The sequence below is a fragment of the Cynocephalus volans genome, chromosome 14, assembly GCF_027409185.1.
Source record: "Cynocephalus volans isolate mCynVol1 chromosome 14, mCynVol1.pri, whole genome shotgun sequence".
Classification (NCBI taxonomy): Eukaryota; Metazoa; Chordata; class Mammalia; order Dermoptera; family Cynocephalidae; genus Cynocephalus; species Cynocephalus volans.
This window is the reverse complement of record NC_084473.1, coordinates 9,789,968-9,805,052: the sequence shown is the minus strand read 5'-3', so window position 1 is coordinate 9,805,052 and position 15,085 is coordinate 9,789,968. Positions and strand designations below refer to the sequence as shown.

General features: G+C 36.3%; 1 protein-coding gene and 1 non-coding gene across 3 annotated transcripts in view; one reads left to right on the top strand and one right to left on the bottom strand.

Annotated features, from left to right (window-relative positions):
* YWHAQ (tyrosine 3-monooxygenase/tryptophan 5-monooxygenase activation protein theta) overlaps nt 1-15,085 on the top strand; it is a 36,712-nt gene that overhangs the window by 2,643 nt on the left and 18,984 nt on the right. The window lies entirely within an intron of this gene.
* LOC134363511 (U6 spliceosomal RNA) lies at nt 9,832-9,936 on the bottom strand. Its single transcript, XR_010021745.1, has one exon. It is a non-coding gene; the product is annotated as a U6 spliceosomal RNA (small nuclear RNA).

Here is a 15,085-nt window from a genome sequence, read left to right as displayed (position 1 = left end):
ACACATATATATATATTACTTTCAGGTGCTGTCACAGGGTATTTCAGTCTCTTTTTCTGTTCCTTTATTACTTTGCAGTTTGTTAGTTACCTGTAGCAATTCAGAATTACCACAAGATTTTCCCCATTCTATCAAGTTAACCCTGAGCCAAAGGAATATTTGGGATTTTTTTGGGGGGGGGGGTTGTGTGTGTGTGGCTTTTATAAATTTTGGTTTTTATGATGGCATAAGTAGAGATTTTTGCTTAGTCAATATGTGACTTGAGAGAGAGACCAGGTATATTAGAGTAGACCTTTCATACAGGATCATTTCAATAGGAGAGAACCCCTGAAATTAGGACAGTTTTTTTAATACCAAGAGGAAATAGAAGAGGTGATCTTGATTAATCTGTGACACCAAGGTATAAATAAAATATTTTATTAGTAAAGTGTCATAAGAAACTAATTGTGGCTAGATGGCCAACCTATAAAAAATATCCTGGGAAAGCACATCTTCAAGTTGGAGACTGTATTTGAGAGCCTGCTGTGTGCAAGGCACTGTGGTAAGCAGTATGGGGAAGAACAAAGCTGAGAATCATAGGTTTTGCCCTCCAGTAATTTATAATGTAGAGTGCATATGAGAGGTAAACAAACCTGAATAATATAAGATTTTATAAAATAGATATGAAGAAAATGCTGTGTAGTTTGAAGGAAACAGAAACCTCAGAAAAGGCTTCACAAAGCTTTTGGGGTGAGCACTGAGGGAGGATTGGGGAGGGGGGTGTCAGTATTCCAGGCAGAAGGAATATACAGGATAGGACTTGTTCAGGGAAGAATGTTTCAGTATGACTGGAGGAGAGTATGTGTAGGGCTGTTGCAGGAGAAAAGCCTACAAAGGAAGGTAGGAACTATGTAAGAGAAGGCCTGAACAAGGATGTTTTACTCATTTGGTTGACAGTGGGGAGATAGGATTTTTAAATAGTTTTTGAATAGTGGGCATGTAGCAGCAGCACCTAGAATTCATGGTTTGAGTGCTAACCAGTCTAATCTGAATTGATAGTCAAGGGAATGATAGGCTAGTGAACAAGAGACTAATAATTGACAAATTAGTAATTTAATAAGGAATCTATCAAAATAATGAGGATAGTGAAACCTAAAGTTTCTGGATATGCATGCTAAAATAGGGTTTTCATTTTTTTCTTCTTTGAATGTGAAGGAGAATTTGATATGGAGAAAGTGGGTGAGACTGACTTGGTTACAGAAGACTAGTAAAAGAGTAACATGAAGGATAGCCAAAAATTTTATCCACAACAGCAGATTCTCAGCGTCTTCTTTCCTTTTCATTGGGTAGGTTGGGGGTGGGATTATTTGGACCGTTTATCCAAAATGAACACGGTGGACAGCCCTCAACCCTTTTGATAATCACTGTATTGAGAGAGGTTATTAAACTGTGGAAGCAGGAAAAATCTTAAAATCCAAATGAATACTCTAAAGAGTAAAGGGCCAAAATGGCCAAGACCAAATTCTCAGTGGAAATCTGAGGGAAGTTAGAGGTTTCACCAAGTTATCTCTGTCTAAGTGTCATTTGTAAAACCAGGAGGCTGGGCTAGCATTTCTAGGTCTCTTCAAATTCTAGTATTTGGGGGCTGTAAAGTTAGATAGGTCCTAGCCATTCTGCCTCTCCACTGACTTTCCACCCCTAAAACGAGTCGTTTTTAAAGTCCAAGTTGTGGTAGAGCACGGCCTTATAACACCAAGATTACAGATTTGGAGCCACATACTGGCAAGCTGCCAAAACAAAAAAAAAGAAAAAGTCCAGATTGAAGAATGTGTCAACAATACATGAAATGTTAAAAAAAAAAAAAACTGGTGGCTTTAGTGAGATGGCGTTGGGAAGATTTGATACAGAAATCATTAGTGGTCTTAACTGAGTGTTGGGAGGAGCAAAGTTTAAGTGAAAAACCAGGCAGTGGTTAAATAGCACGTTTAAGATGCTTGGGAATCATTAAGAACTTCGGTGTGAGATAAGGGCAAATCAAAGTTAAATGGGTCCACAAAGCCCTTCTGCGACTTGGGAACAAAATCTATCATTTAAAAAGTTGGTGACCTTGGAATAAGATCCAGATACTTAGAGTGTATGTAAGGTAACCTGTCTCAAACACCATATTATCCCTCTCCTGTAGACTAATTTTAGTAGACTAATATCAGTAGGCTGCTTCAGTATAATGCCTAAACAGTTTCAGAGATTAAAATCATCATCGTTTTTCTTTTTGTTTTTTAAGGCAAGAATCACTTAAAATAGTGTATGAATGTAGAGAATCTCTGAAAGTGGTCTGTGTCATGTAAATTTGGTAATTATGCTTGAATTTAGTTATGTGTTCTAAAATTAATCTCTTTTCATGAAAATGTGTCTCATGCTGGTCATTATTTTAGAGTAAGACTGATAAGTTATTCTTGACAGTTAATGAATCTTAATGTGATTTTATTAACGTAATGGAAAAAGTATGGGCTCTGGAATCAGTTTTGTTTTTGTTTGTTTGTTTGTTTTTTACTTTTATTTGTTTATTTATTTTTAAACTTTATTTTGTTGATATACATTGTGGCTGATTATTGTTGCCCCTTACCAAAACCTCCCTCCCTCCTCCCTCTCCTCCCTCCCCCCCAACAATGTCCTTTCTGTTTGCTTGTCGAATCAACTTCAAGTAATTGTGGTTGTTATATCTTCTCCCCCCCGCGCCCGTTTTTTTTGTGTGTGTGTGTGAATTTATATATTAATTTTTAGCTCCCACCAATAAGTGAGAACATGTGGTATTTCTCTTTTTGTGCCTGACTCGTTTCACTTAATATAATTCTCTCAAGGTCCATCCATGTTGTTGCAAATGGCAGTATTTCATTCGTTTTTATAGCTGAGTAGTTGGAATCAGAGTTTTGAATCATTGTTCCATTACCTTATGCAGTAGTTTTGTGAGCTCCAGCAAGTAAGTGTCTTAATATCTCAGCCTCTGTTTCTTTATCTGTAGATTGGTGATGATGGTACCTGCCTTGTTGTGGATTTACTATACACTGAGCACTATTTTAATCACTTTGTATACTCACTTTGTTCTGTATGTTACATTGATAGTATTTCTGCTTTAAAGTTGAGGGAACTGAGGCATAAGGAAGTTAGTAACTTGGCCAAGATCACAAAGCTAGTATGTGGTAGAGCAAGGATTTTGAACCCAAGTGCTGTGACTCCAGGTGAAATTAAATGAAACACAGTGGGCCTAAAATACATGGCTTACTTAAGACCACAGTGTCGATCTCTGTTTTGAGGAATTTGTGCATTGTGATAAATATGAGACATTAACATTCGTAACTTAGGAGGGAGGGAATATAGATCTGTGGTGGACAGAACTTCCAGAGTCTGTAATATTGAAGCCTTCCTTATATACAGAATATTGCAATAAAATTTTAAAACTGCTTGACTTTTAGGTTTTTTGCCTTTACATTGTAAGTTCCTTGAAGCCAAGAGGTTTTGGGGTTTTTTTTATGTTGTTGTTCATTTTTTAAGAGTGAAATGGAATGGAATATTCTAAGTGTAAGGTTAGATCAGTGTTTGTCAACCAGGGTGATTTTATCCACTCCCCAACCCCTGGGGGACTTCTGGCAACATCTGAAGATATTTTTTGGTTGTCAGGGAGGTGCTATTAACATGTAGTGTGTAGAGGCCTGGATGCTACTAAACATGCAATGCACAGGACAGTCCCCCTTCACTCCCCAACAAAGTATTACCCAGTGCAAAATGCCAATAATGCCAAGATCGAGAAAACTTGCATTAGATCAGTGAACACATAAGTCCTGAAAAAGACCTGTACAAGAATGCCCATAGCAGCTTTATTCTAAAAGCAGAAAACTGGAAATAATCCATTTACAGGAAACTGGATAATCACTGTGATATATTCATAAATGGAGGAATACTACTCAATAAAAAGGAATGGACTACTGATAACATATTACAATATGGATGAATTTCAGAAACATTCTAAATGAAAGAAACTTTGCATGAAAAAGTACATCGTATGTGATTTCATTTATTTGAAATTCTAGAACAAGCAAAACTGGTTTATGGTGGAAAAAAATCAGAAGAGTAGTGGCCAATGTGGGGGCAGAGGCAGGGATTGACTGGGAAGGGGCAGAAGGGAACTTTCTAGGATGATTGGAATATTCCTTATGTTGATAATGGTTTTGGGTTACATAGGTATACGTATTCGTTAAAACTCAGCAAATGTACATCTAAAATTTGTGTGTTTCACTGCACATAAATTTTGCTTCAAAAGACAAAACTGATTAACTGATTAGTGATATGCATGTACTGATATCTTCAGTTTACATAAAAACTCGGAAATGGTTAGATAAAGCAAATATGATAAAAGATGAATGGTAGGACCTAGATGGTGGGTATATGAGTGTTAACTGTAATTGTTGGTTGCCAGGTATTAGGGGTATGATATTCCACATCACTGTGGTTGAATGTCTTTAATAACTGTAGCAAAAATAAGAGTGCAGCCTGCATCTTGCCGTCCTCGAGATATGAGAATGCATGGAAAGGTATTGATACCCACTTAGGAGGTGTACTGATAGACTTGTACCATAGCTTTTGTTTTTATTTGGTGATAAGTGCTCATTAGATTGATGGAGTTATGGGATGCTGGGGAAGATTTCCATAATTGACCACATTGTAGAGCAATGGTTCACAAACTTCTTGTTCTGAGGACTCCTTTCACACTTAAAAATATTGTGGCCCTCAAAAGTTTTTGTTTGTGTAGGTTATACCTATAGATATTTACATTATTCAAAATTAAAGCAAAATGTTAATAATTCATTTATAATTAATTCATTTGGAATAATTACTAGTTCATTTAGAATAATAAACCCATTAGAAGTTAATGTGTTTTTTTAAATTGTGGTAAAATATATGTAACATAGAATTTACCATTTTAAGTGTACAGTTTTGTAGCATTCAGTCCATTCACATTGTTGTACAGCCATTCTCACTATCCATCTCCAGAACTTTTTCATCTTTCCCAACTGAAACTCTATTACCCATTAAACACTAACTCTCTGTTCTCTCCTCCTCCCAGCAGCCACCATTCTGCTTTCTGTCTCTATGAGTTTGACTACTCTAGGTACCTCTTATAAGTGGAATAATAACATTTTTAAAAAATTAAATATAACTTAAAATCGAATGAGAAAAGTGGCATTGTTTTACCTTCATTCAATCTATTGCAATATCACATCTCTTGTAGCTTCTGGAAAACCACTGTGAGAGAATGACAGTGGGAAAAAAGCAAATAACATTTTATTATAAGGAAAATGATTTGGCTCCCCCATCCCCATCCCCACCCCCACCGGAAGGGTATGAGGGAGACTTCTCAAGGTCTCTGACCATACATTGAAAACTGCACTAGGGGAATTTCATTACTGTGGTGGGTGATTGAGTCTTTTATTTTCTGAGTAGTCATCATTACATGGTGATCATGAAATTTGTAAAACCTTCCCCTCCCTTCTCATTTCCCTGCCCCTTTACCTCCCTAATTCCAAATGAAGATTATAGGTTTGGTGACCAGAAAAATCACAGATGTAATCATGAAGAAGAGAAAAGTTGATATTAGAGATTGGGTAGTAAGAGTCCCTGTTAATTCCTGAAAAACTAACTAAAGACCTGTTATGTTGAAATGGCTTCAGCTTCCTTATACAGTTATGCATCACTTAACAACGGGGATACATTCTGAGAAATGCTTCCTTAGGTGATTTTGTCATCGTGTGAGCATCATAGTGTGTACTTACTCAAACTTAGTATAGCCTGCTACACACCTAGGCTTATGGTATAGCCTATTGCTCCTAGGCTACAACCCTATACAGCATGTTATTCTACTGAAACTGTAGGCAATTGTAACACAATGGTATTTGTCTGTCTAAACATAGAAAAGGTACAGTAGAAATAAGGTATTATTGCCTTATGGGATCACTGTTGTATACATGGTCCGTTGTCAACAGAAGCATCGTTAGTGCTTCATGACTGTATTGAGAATGCTTAATGTAAGGTTAATACTCTCTTCACTGCCCTCTCCCCAACCACAAAGCTGAGTTGGCATGCATGAAATGTGTGGAGAATGATCTTTTGGAGCTGGTTGCATTTAGGTTTGAAAAATAGATACTTTTAGAGACAGTAAATCTGGATAACTGTTGGCCAGTGCTGGTCAAATCATTTATCAATGAAACTTGTCTTTCACACCAGTCTTAACTCTCTATTTACATTTTCTCTATCCAGATGAGCATTATACCATGATCTCTTTATCACCTGGATCTGTTGCTCCAGTTGGGTTTGGCATAGTATGGTACTAAACGTGTATTTTACAAGATATCCTTAGTTAGTTTACTAACTTTGTCGTTTGGACATTCTCTCTCCTATGTGTTTTCTGCAGACTTTATTTAGAGAAATGAAGAAAGGATGGTGCTAGAGGTGAGACCATGACAACAAGGACTTCTATAAATTTAATAGACATGCTGCTTTCTGAAAGGACAGTCATAGATGGTTGTTTGTAAATGTCAGAATGATTGTGGGAAATAAATGGAAAAGTGTGTAAAAAGGGCTTTAAAATCGTAAACTATATCGATCTTCATATACTTTTTACTGCATGATAACTCTTATTGATGTTATTCATCTAGAATTAGTACTCCCATTTTCCCTCTTGTTTTGCCCATTTCACCAAACAGACATTAGTTGAACACAGCTCAGAGAATTTTTGCTCTTTTAAAAACCACAGTATTAGACACCTTTTGTTATACAGATTTTATACTAGGTGTTCTGACTTTCAGCCTGTTACTATTTCCAATTATTTGGGAATATACTGCTTTTTAAATCTTCAGTGCTCATGTTGCCCTCTTGGGATTCTGATGGACTAAGTGTGAAGAAGTTAGGTTAGAAAGGTAACATTTTGTCAGAAAATATTCTTGATTATTTGGGGCCTGATTGCAGAGTCCAGGTATTTAGTTCTTGGTGATGTCACAAACTTAGAGTTTAGGAGGACTGAATATCTCAGTATAGTTATGCTATGTGAAAGCTAGTTTTTGCATAATTTAACTTTTAATATATTTTTAAAATTTTGTAAAGCTTTTTCAACATCCAGGTACTGATATTTGAAAAGGGAAATGGTATGTGTTGAAGGGACTCTGTGTTCTTCAGCAAATTGAGATGGGAATCTTTATCAAATGGTTCCTCCCTGGAAATTTTTATTTTCTCCTCTTCATTCCCCATACCTGCCAAGGTTTTTGGAAGGTAGAAAAAATCTTGAGAACCATCTAATTAGAGAAAAGTTCAAGAGACTAACAACTAAAATAGATTAGGGAAGGAGATAGAGGAGTATAAGTCAGTGAGGCTCAATGGCTAAGTTTAAGGTTAAAGAAAATATTTAAATGGTGATATTTATTTGTGCAGCAAATTTCTCTTACTGTTTATCCAAGTTTGCATTTGATTTATTGTGCACAGATGAGGCTGTATTAGGACAATAACATTTTTTTGTATTATCTTATTTCCTGTTATGCTTTTTCAGTTTTTAATTATTGCTGTTTTAAAAACAGTACAGAGTAACCTGGTGCAGTTTGAATAACTCACTCAGCAGATGGGAGTTAAGGCCATACCTCTATTTTATTGTTTACAATCAACTGTACCTCTCTAGAAAGAGGTGATCTTCTTTATACAGATAACAAAAAGTACTTCGTGATTTATTTTTGTCTGAGACAGGTTTCTGAAAATTTCTGCTTTTAATCTAAATGGCCTGGCTGATGTTTATAAACTATTTTAGATATTAGGATATCAAAGAACATATTCAGTCCCCGAATCTGTTGAGTCTTTGTAGGACCTAGTAAGATTGTTAGTAAAGGTTCTCAAACATTTTTCAAAAGGATATAGTACTCCCTTTTCTATAGTAGTAGAATTTATGATTAGAGAGTGTTTGGGGAAAGTAGAATCAAGGGGATGGATAGAGATCACAAGTTAATCTGTAAAAGCCCTGAATTGTTTTTCATTTAACAAGTACTCTGATCATTTTGTCTTGTATGCTATTTTTGTTTGTTCTGTTTTTAACATTTTCTGAAGTAAAACAAAGACAACGCTAAAAATCATAGTCACACTTTACATATATTTAAAAGTCATAGCTTTGGTTGCTCTACAAATAATTTCCCTTTTAAAATTCATTCCTTGGGCTGGCCCCATGTCTCACTTGGGAGAGTGCAGCACTGGTAGTACTGAGGCCGCAGGTTCAGATCCTATATAGGGATGGCCAGTGCGCTCACTGGGTGAGTGTGGTGCAGACAACACCTTGCCCGGGGTTGCGATCCCCTTACCGGTCAAAAAAATAAAATTCATTCCTCTAAGGAAGCTTAATGATCTTCTCCAGAACTTTCAAAGAAATATTTATAAAATAATTTGGCTTGGTTGCAGATACTATCCATGTTAGAGAAGCTTTCTATATTTTTTTCATTGTCTTTATTTAATAACTTGGAGTGTCTGTTAATATATATTTTTTAATTGAATATAATTCAAATACCATAAAATCCACAGTTTTGGAAGTATATGATTAAGTCGTTTTTAGTTTACTCACAATGTTGTGCAGCCACCACTATCTAATTCCAGAGCAATATCATTACCACCAAAATAAATGTTTTTACCCATTAATGATCATTGCCCATTTTTCCTTCCCCCAGCCCCTGACAACCACTAATCTCCTTTCTGTCTCTATAGATTTGCCTATTCTGGACATTTCATATAAATGGAATCATACAAAGTGTGTCTTTTGTGTTTGCCATCTTTCACATAGCATAATGTTTTCAAGGTTTGTTCATGTTGTAGCATGTATCAGTGCTTCATTCTTTTTTCTTTTCTTCTTTAATAAAACTTTTATTGTGGTTAAATGTGCATAAGATAAAATTATCATCTTAACCATTTCTAAGTGTACAGTTCAGTGGTATTACGTACATACCTATTTTTGTGCAACCATCATCACCATCTATCTCCAGAACTCTTTATCTTGCAAAACTGAAGCTCTGTTCCCATTAAACAGTAACTCCCCAGCTTCCCCTGGCAACCACCAATCTACTTTCTGTCTCTGTGATTTTGACTACTCTTGAGTACGTCTATAGGTGGAATCATACAATAGTTGTCTTTTTGTGTCTGCTATATCTCATGTAGCATCATCTTTATGCATGTTGTAGCATGTATCAGGATTCTGTGCCTTTTGTGGCTGAATAATATTCCACTGTATGGATATGCCACATTTTGTTTATCTATTCTTCCATCGATAGACATTTGGGTTGCTTCTACCTTTTGGCTATTAAGAATAGTGCTGCTGTGAGCATTGGTGTACAAGTTTTTGCATGGATATGTTTTCATTTCTCTTGGGTGTATACCCAGTCATATGGTAATTCTGTTTAACTGTTTGACAAATGCCATACTATTTTCCAAAGTGGCTACACCATTTTACATTCCACTAGCAGTTCTGATTTCTCCATATCCTCACCAACAATCCTAGTGGATGAGAAATGGTATCTCATTAAGCTTTTGATATGCATTTCCCAGAAGACTAATGGATGTTGAACATATTTTCATGTGCTTATTGGCCATTTGTATGTCATCTTTGGATAAATGTCTATTCAAATCCTTTGCTCATTTTTAAATTGGGTTATTTGTCTTTTTATTGTAAGGTTGTAATAGTTCTTTATGTATTCTGAATACTAGAACTTTATCAGATACATGATTTGCAAATATTTTCTCCCATCTTATGGATTGTCTTGATTTCTTTATTTTCTTTTTTTTTTTAATGTGAAACGCTTCATGAATTTGCATGTCATCCTTGCAGAGGGGCCATGCTAATCTTCTCTGTTTCATTCCAATTTTAGTGTATGTGCTGTCAAAGAGAACATTCTTACTTTTTTGACAGTGTCCTTTGAAACAGAAAAGTTGTTGATTTGATGAAATCCAATTTTTTTTTCTTTGGTTGCTTGTGCTTTTGGTGCAGTGTCTTAGAAACCACTGTCTAGTCCAATTGCTAAAGGTTGTGAAGATTTACACCTATGCTTTCTTCTGTGTTTTATCATTTTAGCTCTTACCTTTAGGTCTTTGGTCCATTTCGAGTTAATTTTTGCATGTGGTTTGAGGAGAGGGTCCAACTTCATTCTTTTGAATGTAGGTATCCAGTTGTTCTAACACCATTTGTTGAAATATCAGTTCATATATCCTTGATCTGAAATTCTCACACTATGGAAAAGATAACCAGAGGTAATTGGGCATAAGTTCAGTTAAGCAAATCTTGTGTTCCTTTGTTCTTCATGCTCCAAATTGTTCACCCTAAGCACTCTGTATTTTGTTTCCATCCCTTTACTCACTGCAATTCTCACTTGTAAAGAATTTACTTTCTCATTTTTGTATGTTGAAATCACACCTATCCTATGAAATATAATTTAGGTGCCACTACATTCCATAGTCAGTTACAAATTGTAGCTTATTAATACCTTCATATCTGTTATCTTGTACTATCCTGTGTGCCGTTACAGGTAGATGAGACGTGTGTTTACTTGTCAGGAAATTGAAGCATAGGAATGTACTTCAAGAAGTTTGTGGAAAAATAGAATTAAAAGGTAATATGAATCTTTCCGTGAACTTTTTAAAGTACCTTCATATTAATTTACTTAGCTAAGTAGCTGTGGAACTCAAACTTACCTTTCTAGAATAGTGCTCTTTCTGTTCCCACTGCCTTGCATTGTAGAGCCTTCCTTAACACACCCCATTCTTCTGAGATTCTCTCTTCTTTCTCTGAATTCTCTTATGTGGAAGTGGGGAGGGATCTGGGATTTAGACCTACATGCTCTTCAACCAGAGCAGCTCCCTTTGTCTGTTTTAATATATATACTTGTATTGCTTATAAAGACTTGGGGGGAGGAAATAATTACTGCTTTTTACTGCAGCCATTACCACATAAGATAGAGTCTAGATTTCTTTAGGTGACCTGTGAGACCTTCTAGCCTTTTTTTTCAGTCTCCTTTCTTACTAGTACTTCATTCCCTCTGTGCTCTAGCCACAATGGAACTGCCTATGGTTGTCTCCCATATTGTGCAGTTTCTTATCTGCGCTCTAATTTTCTCCCCTCTGAAAGAATGTGTGATTATATTTATCTAGCATTTTCTTTTTCACCGTACCTGGTGATGAGACCCAGTTCTATATTGTCTGGAGTTTACCAGTGTCCTTAGTTCCTCTTGTGGCTGTCCCCAAATAAATCACACCCAATTCAGATCAATATTGGTAAGCCGTAAGGGTATATAAGAATAAGGACTGCATCTTTATTTTTTCCTCTGTTAAGTACTCCTTTATTTTTTAAGGTTATTTTTCATGCTGTACTCAGTAGTTCAGTTGAATATAATCAGTAACCCATATAAGTTTAGTTGCAAATGTGGAATAATTTTCTTACCATAGGCTCTTAAAATTCCTGTTGACTGCTCTTTGTGCTCTGTAACACAGCTGATAGACTAGAGGCAGTAAGGGATTGATTGTGTATGATACAGCTGTAGAGGTAAATGTATGTGGCATGGATTAGCCATAGATGGAAAAATTAGCCTTCGAAAATATATATAATTGCTACGGCTGGCCCGTGGGTCACTTGGGAGAGTATGGTGCTGATAACACCAAGGCCATGGGTTCAGATCCCTATATAGGGATGGCCGGTTCACTCACTTGGGAGAGCGTGGTGCTGACAACAACCAGTCAAGGGTTAAGATCACCTTACTGGTCATCTTTAAAATATATATACATATATATAATTTCTCTGATGGTAGTAGTGGCTTAATTCAGTTTGTTATAGACTTAGAAAAAACAAAGCTCAAATGAATGTAGACTAAAGTCCTTGCCAGTATATAAACCATTTTCTGTCTTTAGTAGCCTTCCTACGATGTATCAAAATTTGACCCATATGTACTAAGCCAGCAAGGTAATTTTGAATTATTTTTAATTAATGTATCATCCTTTTTATTAGGCATCAGGATGTCTGTCTGGTTTGATTACTTGTGACTGAATCAAGATTTGACTTCATGGGGTTTTTTTTCTTATTATTTTTAGGGAAAACTCTTGTTTCCTTTATTTGTCCTTTCCTTTGTAAATCAGTGGGTAAAGTAGCTTCTGGATAGTAGTAAATTTGCAAGTTCTTTAAGGGGAAGAAAGTATAGACGTTGGCATTTGCCTTTGTTCTTTTTGTAGCACTGATCTGGAAATGTTGGTAAATGGTGGTTGTGTGTATGTAATTGTGTTTAACACAGGTTGACAAATTTCAAAGGTAATGTTAATGTCACCAGTGGATGTATTAAACTGTTTTTCCATACCTGCGTATCTTGGGAATGTTTGAGCAGAAGGTATAACATTTTATGTTGTGGTTATGGCCACTCAGTATTCAGCTGCTAAAATGTGGGAATAGAACAGACAGAGGTCATAGACTGAACATTGTATTTGTTTCTGATACCTGGAATTGGTTCAGCTGATTTGAATTGAAGGGACAAAGACCATGATTTTCTTTAATACTGGCACATTGCAGTTCACACATATCCTCACTTTATCGCCCCATTATTTGTGAGAGCTACACTCTTTCTGTCATGCGTCTTCAACACTTTCTGTTATGTGTCTTTACCACTGCAGTCATAACAGCTCAATAGTTGAGTTGGAAGAGAGGATGAACATTTTTACACAAGTGCATTTTTTTTTTAAGTGATTGATTGTTTTTTGAAGGGTGCACTTATAGGGGTGCTGCCCATCCTGTCTAAGGCACAACTGTGCTTAGCAAATGTCAAAAGTAGTACTACTGTAATTTTGTCTGGGTCATGGAATGGTGGTGGCTAGAGAGTCTTATGGACCAGGAGAAAGGGTTTAGAAATATTTTGGGCAGGGAGATAAATAAAGCTTTTTCTTTTTTTACTGAGAGCCTTGGATTTGTTTCATCTGCTTCTTTCCCTTCCCCTTTGCCTGTTTATCCTGTGGGTTTTAGCTCCTTCTTTTCTTTTGCCCACAAAAATAATTAGCCACTAGGTTTTATGGACTACTCTTTGGCTTATTTTTACTTTCTCTATAACTGCAGGGCACATGCCCCATTGGGTCTGAGGAGTCCATAATAATTTTCTGACTCAATGACAAGTCATCATATTAACTCATAACATTAATTAATCCAACTAGTATTGGAATTAATCAGGTCTTTTATCACTTATATAATCAGATCTCAAAAGTTTAAACACTTTTTATACAATGTGATTTTTAGTCTACACAAATTCTAATGTTAATATCCTTTCTTCCAGAAAGGCATATCGCATTAATAAATGCTCCAGAGTTGCATGAATTTTAATAAATATAAATTGAAGATAAGAAGACCCATAACACTTTTTCAGGGATTTCTCGCTTCAAATCAGGATAAGGAAGAGATACTTGTTTGATAGGGTTGCTAGATGTTTGTCCCTCAGCCTTGTGGGCTCCAAATCTAATTTGTTGGTACATTGAGAGGAAAGCTGCAAGAACTATAACTTATGCAGAGAGTCATATCTAGACAAGTTTGTTGCTTATAGGCAAATTTATAGGAGGACCCAAATTAGCATTAGAAGATTGCTTGGTAAGGCTGGCCAGTTAGCTCAGTTGGTTAGAGCCCAGCTTTTTACAACCCCAAGGTCATGGATTCAGATCCCTGTTCCAACCAGCTGGGGGAAAAAAAGATTGTTTGGTGAACACAGAAATCAACAAGAGGCTGTAGTTGGATGATCTTAATGACTAGTTACTCCAGTGTTGCTGCATCCAGCCTCAGTATAGCTGCCTCATTGTTGGAAGACTGTGTTCAGGGACCCAAGTACCCTCTTCCTAACTAGTTCTGGAGATACTGCCAGTGATTGCTTTTTTCACTTTCCACCCAATACCAGCTGTATTTCCAGCATCTAACATAAGGGATACTCATGTTTTGTTTCTTAGAGTTCCACTTAAGTATTTGAGAGGTACCTTATTGTTGCTCCATGCTCCTCCTGCTGGTGCAGGAATGGTAATAATAGAAATAAATTTTATGTCAGTCAGTTAAGACAGTGCTTACCAACCCCTTCGTGTAATGGCACACAGAGAATAACCATATTAGTATGGTAACTGGGGACAATGGATTTCTCACCCTGCTTCTGTGATGATGGAGGGGATCAATATCTCTTTACCATAGAACATTACTTGGAAGCTTTAGGTTGGGGTCTGATTCTGCAGGACTTTGAGTGCTAGGCTTTATGTTTATTCTTTAACAGGCCATTAGGGTTTTTGAGCGGGGAATTAACATGCCCAGAATGGAATTAAAGGTTAATCTGTCAGCAGAGTATAAAATGGATTAGAGAAAGAAGAACCCTAAAACCTGGCAGATCAGTTAGGTTATTGGATTAGTTGAGGTGAAATGATATGGTGAACTTGGGTAGTAGAAATAGTGATGAAACCGAGAAGATGGATTTTTAAAAAATACTGTTACAGAGGTAGAATCAATAAGATTTGACAGCTAGTGGTGGGATGGGAAATGGAGAGTGAAAAGTCAAACGTAGTACTGATGAACCAAGGTGGCTAGGAAGTGGAGGATGATGGAATAATTAGTAGATATAATTAAGTATAGAAACAAGTTTGGAAATACATATTTTTCTTTTTAAGGCATATTGAGTTCTAATAGATATATACATATTACAAAATGTATAAGGATACTCAGCTGTGTAATGCTACATAGAAATTGGGAGTGTGGATGGGGAGGCATTATTTCTCAAGAGATGGGGTGGGAGGGATTACATTACTTCTGTGAGTTTACTGTGCTTTATAGTATGGCCTTTAGCCTCATGAACTCAAACATAACCAGGGTGGAGTCATCTTTCAAGGATAGATCCACAATAATCAAGCTCATGTGATGTATATAAAACCAACAAAGTTAATTTGTTCATTTACAGTGAGGAATAAGTAGCACAGAGATTGCAATCAATACTTGTGTTGGTATGACCAGTACGCTCTCTTTCAGTGGACAGATAGACTCATAGGAATCAAGTCA